The 23,406-nt window shown below is 37.8% G+C and overlaps 1 protein-coding gene across 37 annotated transcripts in view; it reads right to left on the reverse strand.

Moving 5' to 3' along the window:
* The window catches only part of LOC105498620 (dystrobrevin alpha), a 419,513-nt gene that overhangs the window by 174,522 nt on the left and 221,585 nt on the right, over positions 1-23,406 (reverse strand). For 2 of the 37 annotated variants that reach the window (XM_071085455.1, XM_071085452.1), the window contains exon 1: positions 4,299-4,487. The exons of 28 other annotated variants lie outside the window; for them this stretch is intronic. The gene's annotated coding sequence lies outside the window, so the exon portion shown is untranslated. Of the gene's footprint in view, positions 1-4,298; positions 4,492-23,406 lie in introns of those variants that run through there. 7 more of the 37 variants (XM_071085461.1, XM_071085458.1, XM_071085466.1 and 4 more) reach the window with 5 other exon arrangements.

Below are 23,406 nucleotides of genomic sequence, written 5' to 3' on the forward strand. Positions count from 1 at the left end.
CACTGCAACCTCCGCCTCCCGGGTTCAAGTGATTCTCCTGCCTCGGCCTCCCAAGTAGCTGGGATTACAGGTGCCTGCCACCATGCCCAGCTAATTTTTTGTATTTTTAGTACAGAAGGGGTTTTACTATGTTGGCCAGGCTGGTCTCAAACTCCTGATCTCAGGCGATCCACCCGCCTTGGCTTCCCAAAGTGCTGGGATTACAGGTGTGAGCCAAGATGGCTGGCTGACTTTGTACAGCTTTATAGCTTCTAGAGAGGAACTATGAGCTCATGTGTTTTTCACATTTTTTGGATTTTCTTTTTCAGACTGCCATTGTTTATACTTATAAATATGACAACAATGAAAAACCATGTAAATATGTTTGACTGTTTATTTTGTTAGGACATATTCCTCATAGTAGAACTGTAGGGTCCAAGGATATGAAATTTTTAAAGACTTTGCTACACATTGCCAGCCTGATCAACCCCCAACCCGCACCCAGGGTACACTGCTATATGTATATGGAGAATATACTATACATATACATATAGCAGTGTATATGTGTTCCCATTTTCCAGACTTTTCCTAAACCAGACATTATCTCTCCCTTCCTCCTTTTGCTTTCCCCTTTAAAAAATAGTTGCTAATTATTAAAATGGCATTTGTTTAATTTGTAGCTATTTTTAAAATAACAAGGGAAGTGCTTTTTCTTACAGATTTATGAGACCTCATTACATAACATGGATATTCACTTTTTCTCTTTCATATATGTTGCAAATATTGCTTCTAATTTGCTATTTATCTTTTTAATTTTGTATGTAACATATTCTAGAAGGAATAAGGTTTCATATTACCATTCCTTTATGATTTTTGTCTTCGAGGTCATCCTTTTCTATCGTAAATTCTATATTTTCTTTCACTACTTTCATGGATCCACATTTTGTACTGGAATTGCCAACCCATCCAGTTTTTTCTTTCATGTTAGGGGTGTGCAGAGTTAAGTAATTTTTCTGAATAAATGTTCCACCAAACTAATCAAAATTAACAGGTTTCAGATATAAACTATTGTTGTTTATTTAAAATAAATAATTTAAAATTTAAAAACAATTAAAATATTGAAATGGTGTCTACTGAACATTTCAAAATATGTGTGTTTGAGAGTGGGGAATTATTATAATAATACCACTCTAAAGTATCCAGCTAATAATACCATGAAGTGAAGACCAGTTGATTGCCCCTTTATATACTAAAAATATAATGAATTCTTCTTTCCTAGAAATGAGTTTACATTTTTCCTGTCAGATACCGACCCACACATTGTACAATTCTTGATAAGTTTAATCATTTTTGATGACAGCCTCTATTGCTTATTGAACAAAGCCAACATATTTTATAATAAAGTCTGATAATAACATACCAAGCACCTCTATTCCTAGTGACTTATAAATGCTATTAATAGAATTAATTAAATTTGAGGGTTGATTTCTGAGAATCATACTACCCATTAGTAATTTCCACTTTCCTTCTAAGAACAGTGGCCTTTTACTACACAAAGAGGCAAGAGCTTTCTAAGTCTATCTTATTCTCCAAATTAATCACTATTGTCATTATCATTATCATCATGATCATGGTACCATTACTTTCATTTTCATTTGAAAAGTCTTAGAATTCTAAAAAAAAAAAAAGGCCAATTCTTTTCATATCAAAAATTACATAGTGGTCAATAATAAAATTCACCTTAATAAAATCATAGGTTAAAAACTAACTCCTAAAAATGGAGTATCTAGATGATATCGAGTCATCATTCATTGGCTCGATCTTCATCAATTTTAGAAATATTTTCCTGGAGTTTAAATATCATTAATTTTTTAGAAGAGGCTGTTTTACTGTTTTACTCAATATGGTTCTTTTTTAACATGTTAGAAAACTGTTAAATATCTATCGCCTTAGTAGAGGTAAATGTTTGCAGATAATTATCTATTGGTCTATGACTCTAGGCAGCTCTAGAGATTAAAGCTAAATGTTAGCAAACACTACAAATCATTCAAAATTAACAAGAAAGCATAATTTAAACAAGAGTTGAAACAAACATTGTGCAATTAAAACATCTTGACAAAATTTACAGTTTAAAGCAAGTACATCAAAAGTCAATTTTGCTTCTTAAGAATGTAAATACCAGAACAACTCTAAAAGAATCTTCCATCTCGTGATCTCTCAGTTGAAATTACTTCAGAAGTTTTTGTGTACATATGGCCTAATGTCAGACGAATAAAAATCACAGAAATTTGGGCACATATTGGTTTTTACACACTTGTAGCTCTAATATCTAAGCTGGCTGGTAGCCCATAACTACAAAGACTGAGACAAACTCACTATAGAAATTTTTTTCATTTTAATTAATAGAAAGGAACTATCTATACTTTATCATGTATTTTAAACATGGAATAGTGAAATAAAAATTTAATTTTAGTAATTTCCCTTATCCATACTACTCTCTTCTCTGACATATATAGATTTAACCCTTTCCAGTACTGGTGGGAAAGAAAAACGCTTGGGTAAGAGATCATTTACACTTTTATCTTTACCTTTTGTCTATCTTTTCATTTCTTTTTTTCTCTCTGTGTGTCTCTGTCTTGCTTCTTCTTTCCCTCTTTTATTTTTCTTTTAATAAAACATAACACTTTCTACCTCAGATATTGTCAGTTTCAATAATTTCATACTTTAAAATAGTTTGCCAGGTACCATCTTTCACTAAGTTTTAGAAACTCCCTATTCTCTAGTAATAACAACTTATGCTTATGAAAGCTATATGGTCATAGCTCATTTGTACTCAAACCACAAAGGAAAAAAGAAAAGAATAAATTCAGATACAAGCATGAGCATTTACAATGTTAGGTGCTATTATAATGCTTTTGATATTGGTCATCATGGAAACAGTTTTTATTTGAAATCATGGCAAATAAGTTTTTTGAAAAATGATTATAACTCCTTGCTTAAACTTAGAAAATGGCTTGGACACATGGAAACTCGAGAGACTAAGGAAATAGCAATGAAAATCACAGAGCATAAATACATTTAATAAAATCTAAGTTTTCTTTTTCTAAGAAAGCATGCTGTATGAACAAACTTGGGATCATTTATTGGCTTTTATCCTAATTAGTGCCAATTAAGGGCATATAATTGATTTTAGTTCACTAAGAAAGTATTTTTCAAAAAGATTTTCCTATATCGGCACTTTTTCAGGTGGGTAGTCAATATACTAGAATAACAGTAGGGCTTTGCTACTATTTAGTTAGGTTTTATTTCTAAAAGCTGCTAAGACAACTTTGTTCTAAGAGGAAGGAAAGAAGTTGCATAAGTAAACCCCTGGCTATAATTAGAGTAAATCCTAATATCTTATGAGGAAGTCAAACATCAAACATCAGTAGAGACTATGAACAAGTAATCGAAATAAGTTATTATTAAAGAAATTGTTCTCTTTTAACTTGCTCTGTGCGTACCAACACCTCCCATTTTGAAACAAGCTGCCAGGGTGATACGTAAACAATGCATGAGAAGGCGTCTGCGCTCTGGGAACTGATGCTCCACACAGCCACATTGAATTGTTTACATTCAGTCTCTACCAGCCTCTAAGCAAAAGAGTTCATTTTACACTCGCCCATGTTGTATTTACTTCTCTTTTTAAACCCTGTAACATACATACAGCCACAATGCCTAAAAGATTAGAATGCTAATAGAAATAATAGATGTTTTTAAAAATATAGATAAAACCGGACTATACATGTTAGATGAGGCTGGCAATAATATGATGAAAGGAAGAAAAACAAAAGCTCACATACAATAAGCACACTAAATAACATGCTGGAAAAGTTGGTCCTACTGATTAATTTAGTAGAAGAGACAAGTAGCTTTGGACGAATGCCACTAATAAGGTGTCCGCTAAGAAAAGCGGACCATTTTCAAAAAACAAAACAAGAAAACACTTTGTTCAGGTCTACACTGATTTGCAGATACCAGTTATTGTATTCTTATTACTTCCTTTGCAGTTTTCTTTCTTTGACTTACACACACACACACACACACTCCCTCCCCACACACACACTACCATAAAACTATAACATTTCACAACATCTTAGACTTTCAAATTAAAAACAGCTGAAACCGGAGGTGGACGAGCTGGGGAGGTGGGCAGGAGAAATATATCGGGTGCCTATGTGGGGGTGGGTGTGGGGGCGACAGTGAAATTCCACCCAGCAAGTTATGCCACTGCGACAGAAGTCAGAGAGTTCAGTTTCATAGATTCAATTGTACCTTACCTGGTTTTGTAGTTAAATGCACCAATATGCCCCTAATTCTTCCTCTGAAGTACTACATAAGCTGGAAACTATAGTATTTGACCTTACACATTTCCAGAGAAGAAACTCCAAAGTAACCTTTAACTTCAATAAAAAGCTGTGTTCATTCTTCCCCTTGTGCTCAACACACAGCAATCTAATACACCTCATCATGTGGTCCGTTACCATGGTAGCAATGAATCCAGCTGCTGAAATACAAAAGACTGACAAAAAGTTGCTTTTCTTCCCTCCACCCACCCTGACAAAGTCAGATTTTTTTTTCTGTATGACAAGTCTAATTTGAATATGCTTCTCTTGCTGACTCAACTTCATGAACAAGAAAAAAATAACAGAAGTATAAGAATAAAAGGTTTCCCAACTAACTAATGAAATAACTCTATGCATTTTAAGTCACCACTAATCTTTTGAAATACTGAGCATTATCTACTACTACATCAGCCAACTAAATATTTTTAAATGTCAGTTACTAACTCGATAGGAAATGCAGCAATAATCCCAGAGCTCCTTTAAAAAACATTAAAAAATGCAGTAACGTATTCAGTAAACACAGATGCTGAAAACACTACATCAGTATATGAAGGGCTAGTTTCAAAGTGCTTTTTTTCTAGAGCAAACTTCTAATCACAGCTTAGATGTGGGAGGTAAAATTCTTCATTTTCTTTTCATCAAAACCCTGTGTTTAACTGTTATTTAAACAGATTTCAGTTCTTTTAAAATTTATCATTTAAATTTAAAGCAGGCAACACAGCCTGTTGGAATCGACCAGGCTATATTTCGGTGGGGGGCGGGGGGGTGCTCTATATTAAGAGCAATGGTCTTGGATTTGAAACAATATGAACTCTGAGCAATCCTGGGACTCCCCAAACCAATGGCTATATAGTTAGGATTTAAGGAATCACCTTCAGTGCATTACCAGTCCTTTAGGGAAAGGCCGAGGGAGTCCCAGGTGACTGGAACTTCCGCGCATGCCAGCATGTCAGCATGATCCTTCCTCCCACCATGATACATTCACCAGCCAGTGGGTGCCCCAGTCCTCCAGGGTTGGCTGCTTCATCCCTCAGGCCTCGCATTATCACTCTGCTCTTGCACAACCTTCCTTATTTCCCAAACTTAGCTCATATTTCACAATAATTTGTTTGCATATCTATCTTCTCTCTTTAGAGATGGACTCCCCAAGGAAGGGGAACATTGTCTTACTCATCTTTCTCTACCAAGTAACCATCAAAAGACTTGGCAGTAGGTAGGGCTACTTCTTCAATGGATAAAGATGGCATCTGAAAGCTTTCCCTCACCTCCTCCAGGACTGTCTTCACAGCATGTCTCGCTGTGCTTAAACCCTTGAGAGATCTGCACAGAATTTTTCTTAGTACATCACATCACAAAGTGAGGCAAGGCAGAGGAGCTCTTAAGAAGAGCAACTGTGGAATCAAGCAGATGCGGATTTGAAATCTGGCTCTCGCCCATACTCCTTTTGTGATCTTGGACAGGTTACTTAACCTCTCTAACCCTCAGTTTACTCTTCTGTAAAATTCCTACTTTAACGAGGAATGAAAATGGATTAAATGAGATAGTCCAAGGAAAGCACCAAGCATTGAAGAATACTAAATACTCAATAAATTCTGGCTAGTATTATTTAGTAAATATGTGATTTTTGAACAAGAGGGACCATGAGAAAGCTGACTGGCATGTGACTTCCCTTTGCTGAATAAAGTGTCATTTTCTTTTTTTTTTTTTTTTTTTTTTTTTTGAGACGGAGTCTCGCTGTGTCGCCCAGGCTGGAGTACAGTGGCCGGATCTCAGCTCACCGCAAGCCCCACCTCCCGGGTTTACGCCATTCTCCTGCCTCAGCCTCCCGAGTAGCTGGGACTACAGGCGCCTGCCACCTCACCCGGCTAGTTTTTTGTATTTTTTAGTAGAGACGGGGTTTCACCGTGTTAGCCAGGATGGTCTCGATCTCCTGACCTCGTGATCCGCCCATCTCGGCCTCCCGAAGTGCTGGGATTACAGGCTTGAGCCACCGCGCCCGGCCTAAAGTGTCATTTTCAACAAGATACGCATTAACAATCCTATGTTTCCTAACATAGATTTACATAACAACACAGCATAAATATAGAGACCTTTTCAGGCAAAGAGCAAGGGCTGTTTGCTCCAACCTGTTTGCTCCTTGCATCCAGCTAGGAGCAACCGATCAGTCAAAAGGTTATGCATATTTCTAGGATGAAATGGACTGTGGGAAGAACGTTAAACATGGCAGTTAATTTTTTTCATCTTTAAATATGGAAGCAAAACACAAGTAAAGCAGTTCATTGTGGTATTCATTTTGGATTCTTAAAAAATGGTCTATATGTTATTTGTTAATGATACTTTCTCCAATTAAGATGAAGTGTAAAGAATCTTCATCATAAAGGTCTTTAAAATATAAATTACATACATAGATTACATTTTTAGTAATTAACCAATATTGTGTCAACAGCAGCCTTTACAAGGTCACCTTGATCTCTAACAAGTACTGTAAACTGCTCACCAGTGTAGACTTTTAGCTGCTTCTCTCCATAGTCATCAAATTCAGGAAATTACCTGACACCAAAACCAATGGCATAGGAAAATCAGCATTAAAATCCCTTTGAAGAATATGGTACAAAGAAGCAGCCAGGGGTTAAAAAAGCCTGTGGTAGAAAAAAACAATTTTTTTTTCATTGCAGGAAGTTACCAGAAAGAATAAAGTGAATGTTGCACATTGCAAGATTTTTCTATCATTAAAAAGTAAGAAAGAAAGAAAAGCCCTACAACAAATCAGTTGGGATGATTAAAATAGCTTTGGCACTGCTCCAACCTTGAAAAAATCCTTCAGTGTGGTGACTCATGATGATCCAATCCTATAAAATGTGTGAGGCCGACCAGGCAAAAAGGCAGGGAGCAGCTACACCGGAAAATTAGCACTCCCTAATCCTCTTCAAAACAGTTGATGAAGGAGAGACTATTTGAATAATTTGAACCTCAATTTGAATAATTCATACCTATTCTCATGTGTGGCTGGCTGAATAGAGACTCTCTCACTGCCTGCATTCATTTCATCAGGAGTGTTTACCATGTACATTTTTTTCCCCTACAGATTGGTTATGTGGCCATTATGTGTATCTCATTGTTTTTCATTTTGTAAATGTAAGAGCCTATCATCGATCTAGTTAAGGTACACTGCTATTAGAGCATTTAATATGATTGATTGCAAACAGAAGGTACATCCTTTGTCAGATGTTAAAGTGACTGTTGATTCTTTAACCCCTAGGGAATATGATGCTAGTATATTTGGTTTCAGAAAGTTTTAAACCACGTTTTGCAAATGTTAAAATTAAACTTCCCCCTCATGTGAACAAAATATGCAACATAACCTGTGCTGTTGTGACCCACTTAATTTCATATGAAGAATTCAATCACTTAGAAACAGTTTTTGAGACATAGGTGGTGATGTTTCAGAAGGTTCCCCAGGAAGTCAATTTGCCAAATCCTAGTCCCATAGAAGGAGGAGGGAGCTTCAAGGTTATATGCTTCACTGCTCTCTCTTCAGATGTGAGAGCACCTAATTTCCCACAAACTCGAGGTAACAACATGCGCTCAGAGGTCACTCGCTTAAATTAAACAACATGGCTACAAAAAACGCCGACGGCCAGTGTTAATGAAATTAAAACAAGCAAAACAACTTGAAACTCTGAAAATGCAATTTTCACATCATATTCAAGAACTATTATTTATTTTTTCACACCATAAAGTGCTTTATTGTTAGGGCACTGGTTTAAATTAAAAAAGAAAGTGTATTGACAGCATCAAAAAAAAGACTGTGATCTACTGAACAATTTTTGCAAGCACATTGTTTCTTGGGCCACTTTGAGCAGCTGACCTAAAAAATATTAATCGGATTAGTATCTATTCTGTTCATAAAAATTTCTTATGAAAGAACAAGTGTGTTGCAAGCCATCTCAATTTATACAATTTAATATCAAGATATTCTATTTTACCCTTAAGATGTTTCAAACATGCACTTTTCCTTTGAATTGTAATAATGGGGCTATAAATAATAAGGATTTCTTTATGTTTTTCTTCTGTGAGCACATGACAGAAAATATCTGTTTTTAAATAACACTATGAAATTGATGGCTCCATATCTTACAGATAACCTATTGTGAACTCTGAATCATTTTGCCATATCATTTTTGGAAATTTATTCTCAAGCCTCTGTTTTTGTATTTTTTCATGTCTTTAAAATTCATAATTATATACTTATATTCTGGATGTATTCTTAGTGAAAAATATGTTGGTTTTTAAACTCAGTAATAAAAAGTTGTACCTTTCCATGTTCTCATGAAAAGATAATGTTACATGTCCATTGTGGAGAAGTTGAAAAATACAGAAAACATTTATGAAATAATATTAAAAGCACTTATAATTCAACTATCAGAAATAACCAGGATCAACATTTTGATGTATTTCTTTATATGTTAAAATTTCATGGCCCGGCGCAGTTGCTCATCCTGTAATTCCAGCACTTTGGGAGGCTGAAGCGGGTGGATCACCTGAGGTCAGGAGTCAAGACCAGCCTGAACAACATGGAGAAACCCCTTCTCTACTAAAAATACAAAATTAGCTGGGCATGGTGGCGCATTGCCGGTAATCCCAGCTACTTGGGAGACTGAGGCAGGAGAATCACTTGTACCGGGACACAGAGGTTGCGGTGAGCTGAGATCATGCTACTGCACTCCAGCCTGGGAAACAAGAGCAAAACTCCGTCTCAAAAAAAAAAAAATCAGAATAATTTTGAATATTGCCTTTTCACTGAATGAAAGAGATGTAAAATCAGCACGCTATGGTATTATACATTCTTTGAAAATACCTTTTAATTGTTGCATAACATTTTAATATTTTTATATATCAGAATTTATTTAACTATCCCTTATTGCTAACATATGTTTAGTCTTTTCCAGGTTTCTAATTATAAGCAATATATCTTTGTATATAAATTTTTGGTTATACGTTGGGTTATTTCCTTAGAATAGATTCCTGGAAGTGCAGGGAGATTACTGAGTTTAACTTAGAAAATCTAAGAATAAAATTTAAAAATTGGCAGAATCAATACTCATAATTTAGTATTATACCTCACTTGATTGATTTTATTTATGAGGAACCTGAGGCTTAAAGAGGTGAAATAACTTGCTTAAAGTTCCAGCATGAAATTACTCTAGAGCTAGAACAGAAACAGCGTTCTTTGTGAGTCTACTTTGCTTTTTGTAATTTTACCATGCTGACTCTAAATGGCAATTCGTCTCTGAGGGCCTCCCTCTCAGTTCCAGTTTGATGTCATCTGTGAAACCCCATGGATGTGTTCCGGAGTACAAATCAGGAATGGTAGTTACTTTGAGGTGGGTGATGCTTTTTTTTTTTTTTTTATCAGGGACAACCCACATGACAGTATATCTAAAGGCACCTTCCATTGGTGGCAAGACAGAATGGATACTGAGAAGTAAATATTCTCCCAGATAAAAATCTGTTCTGTGGAAAACAAAATGGAAAAATTCCACGAGAGTTGAAGGGTCAGGGTGCTCATCAAGTTAGTGAGCTGAGATTGATATAAAATTATTAGGGCTCTTTCAGGGCCTCTAAGTTCTTTTACAGCCTTTTAGCATGTTGGGATAGCAGAAAATCCATGTGCTTTGAGTGGAAGACTGTCAGGTAACTCAACAAATACCTGTCTGGTCACTCTCTGTGACAGTCCCATATCCTGTAAACCCAGGTGTGTTTGCACAGCCATGACATCTCCATTTGATGGATATATCCTCTCTCAGCTAAAGGGAAAAGGGAAGGATACTTCTGAAAATTAAGTCTACCTATGAAGTCAAGGAAACAGGCAGATTCCTGAGATCTCACTTTTAAAAGAATTCATTTTCTTAGTCTGGATACAAAGTACTAGAGATTGTTGTTTCTTAGGTTCTTCTACGTGGCTTATTCTAAAATGAGATGTTCTGATTCAGTAGCTTTTAATTAAGCACTTTCTAAAATCACTTAATGAACTAGGTGGAGTCAAAGAAATATAAATGGCCTCCAATCTAGATGGGGAGATAAGAACATGGAAAAAGGAAATATTAACTGTAGCTATAACAATACATGAGAAGGAATATGACCAACTGATTTGAGAGTAGACAGAGAATTTAATTAGGTCAGTTTACGCAGAAAGTGAAGGAGGGAAAAATTACCCAGTCAGTGTCCCCTGAGCTTGGAAAGCATTTGTTTGGGGGATATTAGGTGTATTTTCCCAGATTCTTTTACTTTGTATTCAGGGACTTGGAATACATCAGCATAGTACACATTCTAAAGCTCCATGGAGAAATGCCTGACGTACTCTAAAAGCATATTCAGTGACCAAGATGAGATGTAGGAGTGACAGAGGCCACTGACTTTCTCTCTTCCTTCCTTTGTAAGGCTCCCTGGGGAAAGGACAAGTAATTATGTAGTCAGTGGGTAAGGAGAGGGTGAACTATAACCACATATCAAGTAATATGTGTGTATGCATCATAGAAAATGGGATGGAGAGAACTGGGAAGCAAATGCAAATGTGATGTCGTGTACACTGCAGACACACAAAGTTAATTACTGATGACATTATGACAAAAAAAGAATATGAGAAAATAAAGCAAGTTAGAAAAAATTAAGGGAAGACTGCAGAATAAATTATTATGGTAAAACAAAGATTAAGAAACAGTTAGAAAGGGATATAAGGTGATTTGGGGGAAAGAAAAAGAGAAGCATACGTGGTTCAAGAAAACACATAGCAAAATTCCCAAGAAGGGGAGAATACAAAAAAAGGAAATACTGAAGAAATGCACACTATTCTGGAAATTGTTTGACAAAACTGAGACAAGCAATATATGAATATTTGGAATTTCATACCATACACTTAAATGAATTCCATTATTGGAATGAATAAAAAAGGTCCATCTAGTGATTGAACAAATTTCATATAAATTGACCCATAATATAAAGATAACAGGCACTTTGAACCCTTCTGGGTGTCTGTGGTAGCAAATACTCTGCCAGCAAGGACTGTGCATCTGGTATTTCAGAGGTCCCTGGAGTCAATCTGGGAGGCATGCTCCTTGCTCCACACTGGTCATTTCTCCATCACGCCACTGCATTCTGTTTAGAGCCTCATAGTGACATGTGAAAGGGAGAAACTGGAGAAGGTACGATGGTGAACAATGAACAGGAAGAACAGTGGAAGAGAAGCCTGTGAGAGAGGCACTTGACCATTTGCAAGTATATCCCAGTGAAAATAATGGTGAATAGATGTTCTTCATTTTTTACTGAAGCTACCATAGTATGTTTTTGCCAGGCTAGACATTAGGAAGAAGCTCCTAATATAGCACCAAAATTCTAGCTTATAAGTATACAAGTCAGGAAGACATTAACATTCTATATTATTCATCAAGGACGATTTTTCAAAGGATATTAGCCACTTATATTTGTAGTACATGTAAGAACGTTCTACATCCCAGTGATGACCTGGTTTTGTATTTAAATTCTTCTATACATACATACAGAGCATAGAGAAAGCCGACAATATACATTCAATCCTGTGGTTGGGCCTTCCCACCCATACTGTCATACTTGTAGCAACCATATGTAAAGAATGAACATAAAGACTATTTGTTTTATCTGTTTCAGACTTTATGACATCCTCAGTATACACTGCAGACCAATTAAAAATAAAAGTTAGCAAAAATATTTTCTAATCCTTTATAATCCCAACAACCACAGTTAACATCTTTATAGTTACCATTTCCTATCTGTCTCTATGTAAATATGCAGGTTGGGTAAAATGAATTGTTACCTTTAAAACTGTATATTTTCCCAGATTTTAAGGAAGGCTACAGAGTTCATGGCTTTATGATTGCTCTTTTTTGGAATAAATTTTAATAGGTGTATTGCTTATATATAGCTTAGTCTGGAAGACAGAGGTGGAGGGAAAAGAAACTAAGACACTTTATGTAAAAGAGAAAAAAATGCTGTGTTTATTATGGGTGATATAGGTGAAAAATTACAAGTTATTAATTGGAATGGGGAAGGGACTAGGGGATAGATCAAGGGAGAGAATAGGTGCTGAGGTGCTGGACGTGGGGATAAGGGCCAGATCAAAGCAAACGCCTACCTGTGGGGGAAGCAAGTTCTAAAAACGGTGGTCTAGGAAGAAACGGTCAATAGATTCTATTATTAGGATGAATAAAAAAGGCCAATCTAGTAGTTGTCTTATGAAGGGCAAGACTTACAGTTCAACTAATACTTATGCTGAAGACTAATTTCAATGATTCTGAGTTGTATTGTCTCTGTTATTGTGCAAACTTTAGGAAAGCTTTGGGAGCTGGCCGCAACTTCACAGTGATAATTAAGTCTGTGTCCATGCTTGGAATGGGGTATGAGGATAGAATGTCACCTCTGAGGTGATTTGGTGGTATCTCTGACCTCTCTGAGAAAGGGACATTTGAGATGACACCTGTGAAAAAGGAGGTGAGGGATTTCAGGCAAAGGGAGACCTGAGTCCATGAGTGGGAGGAAGCCTGGTGTGATGGAGGAATGCAGGAACAGCAGTGTGGCTGGAGCACTGTGCAGATGGGGGACAGGGTCACACAGGGACCAGGACTTTGAAGGCCATGTTAGGGATTCTGAAATTTATTCCCAGGGCAGCACAAAGCTTCTGAAGAATTTGAATGATAATAGTGATAAAACACAACTTTTATTTTTAAAATATCACTCTGTCTATGGTGTGGAGAGTGGATGGGACAGAGGAAAGGGTGGATACAGTGAAACGAGTTTGGAGGCTGACGGATGATGCTGGACTGGATGCTGATGATGGGGACAATGACAAGCGGACATATTTGAAACATATTTTGAAGGTAGAATGGACAGGGATCAGTCATAGATTGAATGTGGGAAAACGAGTGAGAATAAAGTATTTTAAAAACCTCCCAGCATTCTGAGATAAATGGAGATGCTATTTACTTTAATGCAGAAGCTGGCTTGGGGCAGGAATGCGCTGAGGGAATGTAATGAGGGGAGAGGTGTGTGCCAGGGACAGTTTTGAATTTGAGATGTCACATAGGCTGTGTATGTATAAACCTGAAGTCCTGAAAATAGGACTTGGATGCAGATACACATGTGGAAGTTGTAGGTAGAGAGGAATTTTTTTTAAGCCCTGGGAGAAGAAGAGATTGCACATGTAGAGAATCATGCCTAGGATGCCACCCCAGCTCAGGGAGGCCTAGGAAGTAGGAGAAACACCATGTGAGTGTGCTTCTATGGACTCTAAGACAAGGGAATTTTTCAGGAAGAAAGGGGTGATTCTTGAGTTGAAAGTTACTGAGAAGTTGAGTAAGATGAGAATGGAAAAAGCATCCATTGGCTTTGGAATATGGAGATTACAATGACTTAGTAAGAACCTTTCTTGGAGGGAATGTTGAGGAAGCAGACAAGGATAGAGGACAAGGAAGTGGAGTCAGACTGTGTAGACAATTTTTTGTTTCTTTAGAAACTTTAATTTGTACAAGAGCAAATGTAGGGCAGCAATTGAAAGGAAATATGAAGTCAGGGAAAGATTTCTAAATATAGGAGACTCTTAAAAATATTTACCTGCTGAGTGGTCCACTAAAGGCAGAGAGACGGAGCATGTGTGAGAGAAAATGGCTGGTTGAATGCACTCAGTCCTTGAGAGGATGAAAGGGGATAGGATACAGAGTGTACGTGGCAAGAAACTGCCTTTCCTGCGGCACCAGAGAAAAAGGAGTTGAAGGCTGCAGATGATGGTATGCTCGCATGTTTGGAATCCTAAGGAAGAGGGAGTTTCTATCTAATGACTTTTATGTTTTCAATGAAGTAAGAAGCAAGGTTGGTAGCTCAGACATGGAGTGGGGAGAAGAAGTGTGATGCAAATGGGGAAGTGATGAACCAGTCACCATGCAGAGGAGGAGAGTGAGCTGACTATAGAAATAGTAGGATAGCCATGGAGTGCTGCAAGCACACCTGAAGTGCTTATCATGAGCCTAGTAGGATTTTGGCGTGGTCTGCTGTGTGGTTTTCTGCAACAAAGCTCAGTTACATAGACACAAATAATGGTAAATCAGGTGAGTGAGTTCACTAATGCCTGGTGAATGTGATGGCCGGACAGGAGGTAGGGACTTGAAGGTAATAAAAGGAAAGCTTGTATAAGGGATAAACTATGGAAGAGAAGCAAGTAAGTAAGAAAGTGAAGACAGGAGGAGTCTGATAGGGAGAAAGAAAGAGGCCCAAAAGACCCTTGAATGAACACAAAGAATCACAGCAAAAGAGCTGGACGTGGAGCATGTGGTATTTGGAGACAGGAACATGTTATGTTGATTGTGGAAGTGATTAATTTCCTGAAGGTAACCAGCTCTAGTGGTCAAACAAGTGGATGGCTGAGGTCAAATGGAGGAATATTTTTCTGGATATGAGGAGGGTATTGATTGGGTCATTCATATCATAGGTATCCTGCAGCAATCAAGATTGAAAACAAGAGGTGGAGTAGGAATGTTTATATGACCTAAGGAGAGCCAATTAAAGTTCTGTGGGAGTCAAAGTTAAGCTCTTTTCTCTGTGATCTATAGTTGGGTAGATTATTTATGCTTTGAGGTCTGCTGATTTTCTTCATCATTACATAGATAGAACCTTCTTAACTATTAATTGAATGCCAAAGAGAAATGGTGCTGAGAAAGGGGGAAAGAGACAGGGTCCTGAGTATAACCTTTGAACCTTTGGATCTATCCATGTCTAAAGTGCAACTGTCCCTTTTTTGTTAAGCTAGCCAAGTCTTTTTGTTTTGTTTTGTTTTCCTTTTTGTTGCTTGAAAATACAAAGCATAGACTAATATGGATAGGTCTGTTTCACCAAAAAGAAATATATAGAAATGCAACAGATTTGTTAGCTACTTACCTAATGACCATTCTCCCCCTTTTCTTTGCTAGCAAAATGCTGAATTATTTGTTGTCTGTGCCTCCACCAAAGTCTCAGGGAAGAGTTTAAGTCAATCACTGCAAATGCAGTTCCCTTGTCAGGCTTTGCAGCAAGGGAATGTCTGCTGGGGGTCATGTATTTGAGTTGTGTGACAGTGAGTTTTATGTGTCAACCTGACTGGGTCACCAGGTGCACAGGTATTTGGTCAAACATTATTCTGGTGTATTTGCAAGGGTATTTCTGGATGAGATTAATATTTGAATTGGTAGACTAAGCAAAACAGATTGCCATCCCCAGTGTGAGTGGGTCTAATCCAATCTGTTAAAGGTCTCAATAAAACAAAAGGCTGAGCAAGAGAGTGTGTGCTTTTTCTGCATTATGGTCTTTGAGCCGGGACACCGGTCTTCTCCTGCTTTTGGATTCAGCCTGGAACTTACATTGTCAGTATTCCTGGTTTCCAGGCCTTTGAACTGCACACCTGGGGACTTCTCAGTCTCCATAATCACATGAACCCATTCCTTATAATACATAGTTTTATAGATGTGTGTGTGTGTGTGTGTGTGTGTGTGTGTGTGCACATTTGAGTTACATATTGGTTCTGTTTCTCTGGGCAACCCTGACTAATACAAGGAGTATCCCTCAAAAATTCGTATCTCGAACTCATAATATGATCTCTTTTAGAAACAGAGTCTTTTCAGGTACAATCAGTTAAGGATCACAATGAGATCATACTGGGTTATGGTGAGCCCTAAATCCAATGACTGTTGTGATTAGTACTGAGTGTCAACGTGATTGCATTGAAGGATGCAAAGTATTGTTCCTGGGTGTGTCTGTGAGCGTGTTGCCAAAGGAGATTAACATTTGAGCCAGTGGACTGGGAATGGCAGACCCACCCTCAATCTGGGTGTGTACAATCTAATCAGCTGCCAGCATGGCCAGAATAAGAGCAGGCAGAAGAACGTGGAAATGCTAGACTGGTTTAGTCTTCTAGGCTACCTCTTTCTTCCAGGCTAGATGTTTCCTGACCTCAAATATCGGACTCCAAGTTCTTCAGCTTTGTTCCTTGTTCCTCAGCTTGCAGACAGCCTATCGTGGGACCTCACCTTGTGATCGTGTGAGTCAATACTCCTTCATAAACTCTCCTTTATATGTACATCAATCCTATTAGTTGTGTCTCTTTGGAGAACCCTGACTAATACAACTAGTATCTGTATAAGAAGAGGAGAGAACATAAAAAGAGACATACAAATGGTGGAAGCCAAGTGAAGACTGAAGCAGGGATTGCAGTGATGCAGCTGCAAGCCAAGGAATGCCAGGACTGCTGGAACCCACAGAAGCTAGAAAGAGCCAAGGGGGGATTCTTCTGCAGAACCTTCGTAGGGAGAATGGCTCTGCCAGCACCTCAATTTCAGACCTTTTGCCTACAAAGCTATGACAGAATACATTTCTATTGTTTGAAGCCACTAACCTTTGTGGTAATTTGTGACAGCAACTCTAGGAAACTAATGCAGGTAGTTTCTGGGAAAGGTCTCTTCACTCACAAAAGGGACTCCACAGGGTGGGAGGACAATGTTGACACGTCAGGGGGGTGATGAATGGTTCTGTATGGCTGGGCACAGAACAAGTGGAGAGTCAAGACCCAACAAGAGCCCAAAAAGGTAATAGAGCCCAGCTGGCCATCAGCAGGAGCACTGACAAGCAGATGACGCATCATGTGAAAGAGTGGGTCAAGGGAATGATGAGTCAAGAAACAGAACCATTCTCTGAAAATAACGTTACTGTTTCCTTTTCACATGCTGAAGATGATGAGGTTCTTTCACTGCAAGTGTTGGCTAAAGTGGATTGTCAGCTTCCTGTTTTGGGATCACCAACACTTCCTGGGCTTATTCTGTGCCCATGCCTGACTGCCTTCTTTGGTCTTCCAATAGCTTAGATTCCCTCAGGGGCATGCCACAAGCGGGCCAATGGGTTCCTCTAGCAGGAAGAATCTGCCTGCCCTCTCCTTTAGAACAAGGAAGTTGTCACATCCTCCTGCAATACTTACTACCATAGCCTTACTCTATTTCATACAATCAAATCCCTGGTGCACAATTAGGCCTTTTCTGCACTCTAAGTCCTGTCCTGGAATCCCATCTTCTCCATCAAAGAGGGTCTTTAAGAAATGAAATCTCCCTTTTCGGGAACCTTTTGTCTCCCCTTCTAACAATGTCATCTCTTCTCCAGTCCAGGTCCCTAGAACCCGGTAAATTTACTCTGCAAATGGAATCATGGGCCTTGATTAACTATCTTGTCAGCCAGCAAAAATGACACACATGCGTTTTAATAGGGGCCCTGTGGAGACAAAGAGTTTCAGAAAGCACAGAAGGCAATTATGTAGGTATTTTTGAAGAAAGAAGCACAGTGACCTCACAGGAGTTGGCTTGTGGAAACTAATCTGCTTTTGAATTCAGGGTCCACTACTTGCTTACTGCATGGCCTTGAGCAAGTTAACCTTCTGAGCCTCCACTTCATCATCTGAAAATGGAGGTAACAGTAATACCCACCTAATGGAATGGTGGTGGGGATTCAATGGTAATGAAAAATACCACATATTGAGCCTGGTACAGAGTTACTTTAGCTCTTAGTACTTTTTAGAAGAATTTCTCAACATTTGGCACTATTGATACGTTGGGCCAGATCATTCTTTCCTTTTAGGGACTGCCCTGAGCATCATAGATTGTTAGCAGCATCCCTGGACTCTACCCACCAGATGCTAGCATCACTTCCACGCCCAGGCAGGACAATCAAAAATGCCTACAGATATTGCTAAATGTTCCCTGGACAGCTAAGCTGCCCCTGGCTGAGAACCAGTGCTTTAGAGTAAAGTGGGCAGGCCTCTGAACAGCTCTCAATAAACAGTGGTTAATAATTTCCTGTCCTGCTTATATGTAGGGCAGAGTCCAAACAAATTATTTTGTTAGGAGTAGTGACATTTTTTCTCATTTAAGTAAAAAAATCATCTTTCTTTCCAAACAGTGAAATGTCTATCTCTTACAGCTGTACTTCTTCAAATTTCTCACTCGATGGGCTGGGAAGGTGAAGCAATGGCAGTATATGAGGTGGGTCTGGTGACAGAATTACTTTCCAATGCTGCCATTCCTTTATCTTATTCTTATTCTTATTTTATTTTATTTTCTGAGCTGGAGTCTTGCTCTGTCACCAGGCTGGAGTGCAGTGGCTCGATCTTGGCTCACTGCAACCTCTGCCTCCCTGGTTCAAGTGATTCTCCTGCCTCAGCCTCCTGAGTAGCTGGGACTACAGGTGTGTGCCACCAGGTCCAGCTAATTTTTGTATTTTTATTAGAGATGAGGGTTCCACAATGTTGGTCAGGGTGGTCTCGATCTCTTGACTTTGTGATCTGCATGCCTCAGCCTCCCAAAGTGCTGGGATTACAGGCATGAGCCACCATGCCTGGCCTATCTTATTTTTCCCCTTAAGAACTCATGCTAATTTTGCTTTCAAGTCAATAGTGTATTTCAGATTGTTTTCATAAAAATGTAATGTTCTTTTTTCCCTTTGAAATGTAACACACTTTAAGACAGCGGTATCTTATCTTGGGCTTTGAAAGTCCCAGCATATGGCCAAATGCCCCAGTTATAAGGAAAAGCACTGTGTGCGCTTCAAGCTGTATGTGTTTTCTTCAGAAGTTATCAGGTATTATTTATGTTATGGGTTAATTTTTCCATCCTGCTATCAGTCTGCTTATTCTAACATTTTTCTCTTTGTTTCTACATTGCTTTTTAAAGCAAGAGCCGCTGAAAACAAGGGAAAATGTTTCAGAATCCTTAACCACTCAACATGAAAAAGAATAATATTAGAGAACGGGTCAATGCTAAAAAAATTTTTCCTAATGAAACTGACCAAACAGAATCAGGAGCACGTGGAAAAAGCTGTTTGAGAGTGTTGAGTCCTTGCAAACATTTCATTCTGTATTCTATAAAAAGTATTTCAAAGGCATTAGGATCTGGTCCTGTTATTTCCATGGTCATTCCCCAAACTCCTATCAGACCAGAGAGAAGGACATTATGTTAAACACTAATTCTTGTTTTTATGATTTAATGAGCTACTTCTGAGAAAGCTACTGTTTCACCAGCCCATTAGAAATGTCTGGGATGGCTAGTGCAGAATTAAGGCTTGGGTGACCCAGCTGAAACTAATGTCAATGCTTCAGTTATTTATGTTCTTCAGGCTCTCTGACCCGTCTCCACTGGTTAGCGCCTCCACTGGTTACTAGGCAACCACAGCTTATTAAGGTTGTATATGTTACACATGAACCCCAGGTATGTGTATGAAAAGGATCTGAATATTTTAATGAGAAGGCAATCATGAGCTGAGCTAGACTATTACCTTTGTTATTAGGTAAGACAAAATAGGGAGAAGGTGGATTCAGGAGGTGGATTAATAATATTCTATTGAAAAACCTTCATGCTTGCAGTTACAACTTTACACACAACAGCCCCAGGGTTGGATGATATGGGAAATCGCAAAGTGTAATTATCAGATGGAAGAATTCCTGTTAAGAACTGAGTTTAGCGGGCATTTACAAGTCCTGCTACACAGGTCTTTTCACTTCTAGCACAATAGGAAGGGAGAATCCAGGAGAGAATGGGAAGGCTGTTATAGTAATTTTACCATTGTACTTAATGTCTGCAAATGTTTTTTGCCAAAGGAGAATTCCAAGTGCTGTGGGAATATGTCAGGGATTCAGATGGTGGCATGCTCCATTCTTCTCATGGTGGCACCCTTGACCACACAGGAGGAAAAGGAACTGAGAGAGGCTAAATCTGCTTCAGTATAAAACCAGAACGTGTTTAACTGAGGGGATGAGAGGCTCACTTGCTGTGGCTGAATGGGAAGAATGTAACCTTATCTGTAATGTACTAGTGCTGTTTTGCTGCCAAATATATGCTTTGTGGATGCTACTACCCTGGGAAGAAATTCAACTTCAGAAGGGAAGTCATGTGATACTAGAGCTGTTTACATACATTAGGGAGACATGATATAATAAAAACCCGTTCATAAAAAAAAGACAGCCACCTTACTTATCCAACTAGGATTGGAAGTAAAAATACTGCAAGTTTTTTTCTGAGTCTGAAGGCATATTATACACAGACACAAGTGCAGAAAAATTTCTAGCCTACTGTTAGAGAATTGTTAGAAATAGACAAAATTGAGAGCTACATTATTTATCTGCTTTGCTAATTTGAAACTATCAGATTTACAGCTTAAGATTTCACTAAAATAAACTCTGTACAGACTTAACATTTGCATTTTGAAAGTGACAAAAATCAGTTGATGGCTAAAATACAAGCTCAAACAGTAAATTGTCGTTACTAAGAATGCACTAACATTAAATCACATTATTATTCACTTTTGTAAACCCATCAGAATTCTAGTTTTTGATGAAAAAACATTGCTCCATCCATTCTTGTGATAATATAGTTTTAAGAATCATACTTATGAAAAGGTAAATAGCATTCTGCAAAGCTCTTCTAGCGAAGTAAAGGGGCAATTCACAAACAAAAGGTAACTAATCAGGAACATAACGTGGGAATGTGAACAGAATTCTCATTTTTTTTCTAAAATACTGTACGTTTATCTTACTCAAAGAGATATAGCAGTGTAGATATGTACTGAGATTTTAAAAAATTATTTTCTACTTCTGAAATATTTAACAGGAAATAGTCATAAAACAAGTTATTCGTATAACAGTAGGAGACCAAAGACATATACATGTATCTTTTCAATGTAATACATAAGGTGCTTAAGAATTGCACTGTTTTACATTTTTAAAAAAAGTAAATATAAATATGTTTTAATCACTTTAGTTGCCATTTTTTAGCATTACAGTATATCTGCCAGTGCCTGGGCTATTTTAATATTCCCATTGAAGGGCAGTTTAGTACCTTTAGGCTAGGGTTTTACACACACACACACACATACACACACACACACACACACACACACACACTGCACACAAGATGGTAAGCAGGATGTGGTCCAGAAAGACATTTCTGTTTTTCTCATACATATGACCAGCTCCTAGGAAAGTTCCTGATATTTAGTTAATTCTCAATAAATGCTTGATGAATCATAAATCTACTTCTATTCATTATATTTAAAATAAAAATCAACTTTATTTTCTCAGTCTTCTCTCCTTAGACCAGGAATCTTCTCTTGGGGGAAAATAAATTCAAGAATATATAAATATTAGCTAGTTTATTGTACAGTAGAGAGGAGCTGGGTAGTAGGAGACTCAGACATGTCCAAGTTGTGGCTTTGCTGCTAATTATTGGGGTAGTACTTAAGCTCTCTAGTCTTCAATTTCCTCAAGCCAAAAATTAGGAGGTCTGGGCTACATCATCTGAAATATCCTTTCTGATGCTTCAGTTCTATGATATTTTATGTCTCTAAGATATAATCTATGGCAAATATAACTAGGATATTACTTGAAATAATTATACTTTATCTCGGGTTCCCAGGTGCCTAACATAGAGCCAGGGAACATAAAAGATGTGCAATATATGTTTAAAAAATGAATGAATGATCTTTATAGGTATAAATGCTGCCTATGCATCCTTACGATTTTTCCAAAAGGAAAGAACCCTTCTCTATGGATGCTGACTTTTGCAATTAAATTTAATTTTGAGCTTATTCACATACATTATTATTCTTATGCATGGCCCTTGAATAGTGCTATAAAAATTTCAGAATGTGTTTATGTATTTCTTTAAGAAGTGCTAATAGTATCACTATATCTAGGAAATGTTTTTGCATTCTAAACAAATTCTTTTATAATTAGTCATAAATATTTATTTCATAAATGTTCTTAAGGAGAAAAAAGAAAGAGAGACAGAAACTCTTGCCTTAAAGAGACTCCACCTCCAGTGGTAATCCTAGATAACATTTAGCACTAAAATTCTATCACTCTACAGCTTTAGATACCATCATTTCCAGGCTTATGTGCACATCAATAAAGAAGGTTTTGTATAAGTAGGTTGCAGAACCACAAGGTGCTACATCTTTTTAACTCTTGTTGAACAGAAATAATGCTAATTTTAGCGTCAACCTAAACATAAACTTATTTGCCAATGAGTAAAGATCTGTGCAGTTATAAATAGCTTACTCCTCGGGAAATGTTTTAAATGGAAATTTTTAACACTATCTAGCATACACATTCTTCTTATAGGATTAAATTGGAAAGCTCTTTTAGAGTGGCAGTTTGCTGCAGAGGAAAGATCTAACATTCTCATTCTGCCACTTACCAGAAATACAACATTGGCAAGTTAGCTAAGCTACTGGAACCCCAGTTTTTTTCTCTGAATAACAGGGATAATAATAGTTAATTTGTGGGGTTATTATGAAGATTAAATAAGATAATGTTCATGGAAAGTCTGCTTTGGTGCTTGGCACAGAGTGCCACAGACCCCCTCTGTGAGGTTTCCTTCCCCAGGACGGAGCTCCTCTTCTACTTCTAATGGCTGGATAAAATATTATGATCTTAACTACACTGAAAGCATTCAAATTTATCTCAAAATATGACCCTCCATACTTCATTCAAGACCAGAAAGGAAGACTACTTCTGAACTTGGTATAGGAACTTCAAACAGGAGGAGACTTGGCATTTGTCTTTGATGAAAAATTCAGAAGAAAGAGAGACAAATAACATGAGAAGTTACAATATGGTGCTGTGATTGATAATGAAGGTTGATTTTCTTTCTGCTGTCTACATTAGGTGCTGATCTCCTAAAAATACCCCAAAGTCTATGTGCATTCAAAGACAGGACACATAACTATAATCCATGAGAAGTTCATCAGTGACTTTAGTGAAAGGGTAACAGCAACAGCTGTGCTGGATATTGAAAGATGACTAGCATATTGCAAGTTACGAAAGAGTACATGAGTGTATGTGGATAAGGGGGATTTGGGGGTGGAGTGTGGATGGGAGGAGCATCTAGGCAGAAGAACCAGCATGTGCAGAAGTAAAGGAATAAGAGCATGGCTTAGGAAAGGCAAAATATCC

Source organism: Macaca nemestrina, chromosome 19 (genome assembly GCF_043159975.1).
Source record: "Macaca nemestrina isolate mMacNem1 chromosome 19, mMacNem.hap1, whole genome shotgun sequence".
Classification (NCBI taxonomy): Eukaryota; Metazoa; Chordata; class Mammalia; order Primates; family Cercopithecidae; genus Macaca; species Macaca nemestrina.